The sequence below is a fragment of the Temnothorax curvispinosus genome, unplaced genomic scaffold (genome assembly GCF_003070985.1).
Source record: "Temnothorax curvispinosus isolate PA1 unplaced genomic scaffold, ASM307098v1 QBEX01007781.1, whole genome shotgun sequence".
Classification (NCBI taxonomy): domain Eukaryota; kingdom Metazoa; phylum Arthropoda; class Insecta; order Hymenoptera; family Formicidae; genus Temnothorax; species Temnothorax curvispinosus.
The window spans coordinates 776,279-777,963 of record NW_020217561.1 but is presented as its reverse complement, the minus strand read 5'-3'; positions in this window follow the sequence as shown (position 1 = coordinate 777,963).

Below are 1,685 nucleotides of genomic sequence, written 5' to 3'. Positions count from 1 at the left end.
TTCGTTCTCAGTGCGTTGATACCGCGCGGCGATCGCTCGTCTTTGGAAAAGCTTGTGGTTTCTGTTATCCTGCCCCCGTGTCAGTGCTCTGGTTTAACGTCGGTCGCTTCCCAAACGCGGCTGGATCGTGTTACCTTGCCATGATTTCGAATCGATCGGTTGGTTAGCCGTTCGACGACGATGCCGAAATGCTCGTCGTGAATCACGCGATGGAAATACGCATGGTGTTTATGTTTGCCGGGCGCGTGAATATGCGTGCCTCTCCTCGGACCGGTGGCGCCTTCTTTCAGAGTTTGGTACATACCCCCGCGTCGACGGGGGTGGGAGAGAGAGTCGGATGAATGGAAGGAAGGAGGGAGGGTGAGGAGATGCCGCCACCTTCGAATCTGCCCGTCAGCCCGACGCATTTCGCAGACTCGCGAAAAGAACGCGAAATACTTGAAATATTACACGCGAAGACACCACGCCTCGTGATGGCCACGTGGTGAATTGATTCTTCCGAACGAAATAACGCGTGGTCTTGTCACGTGATTGCCCGAAATATGGCGCACGGGGACCGGTACTCCTCCATAAGCGACGTGTAGTGTTCTTGAATTGGATTTTAAGATTTACCTTGCGATTAGTAGTTGGATTAGTTCAATGTCAAGTATATCTGATACTTGAGATTTGATAAGAAACGCGATGTTTAGCTTTAGTTGTGGTTGACGAACTAATTACATCTCTGACTAAAGCGATAGTAGGGTAGCCGATCGATTCTATTCGTTGGATTGTTCGTATCCGGTTAAAATAGCTTGTTGACGATTGTTTGAGAAAATACATGATAGTTTTGTATAATTTCGGTGACTAAGGAATTGATTAGACTACGTCTCTGATTATGACTGTGAAATAACATCGATTAGTATTGTCCGATGAGATCTTTAATGCTCGGAGAACTAATGCATATCTTTAATGCTTTGGCTTGGTTTTGTTCGTGACTGATAAATTGATTAAATTATGTTACTGACCGTTACTAGCGCAATTGATCAATATTCGTTAGATCGTTCGATTTAATATTCATCCAACGGCGTTTGATTTTGTTTAACGATATGATTGAACCTTCAATTATAGTGACGGTCACGAGTAGTGAGGTGTTCTTCTTCGAAAATGTATTTGCGTGTTGTCGTCATTTGTTCGGTTATTTCTTATATGAAAAAAATTATGAAATTTAAATTTTTTTATAGTATTTTACCACTGCATATTTCGCGCTGTTTCGTCTTTAATGATATTGAAAAAACGCAGTAATGCTCATGTTCTGAGTAACTCCAGATAAGGCACACACCCAGAAATGTACTTATAAGAGATTATAAATATATACTTGAATTTATTATATACTCTGACTTCTTTTTAAATTACATTTCTTTGATAATTGAAGCACGTTCGACACGACTCTTTTCACAAATAAGGAAGTATATTTGGATGCAAGTTCTAATTTCGTATTTAATTAAAGATTAACTTCGAAACGAATTGTATTCACAAGAAAATGGACATAATTGTGCTGTCATGGTTCGTGTAGCCTTTAGTTCGTGGCTTATTGTTAGTTACTTAAATACTTAATAAGATTCAGCACATTTGCTTTTCGAATTGATGTTAAATGTACTATAAAGTACATTTCGAGATAATTTAAATGAGAATACAATACTCTGAAA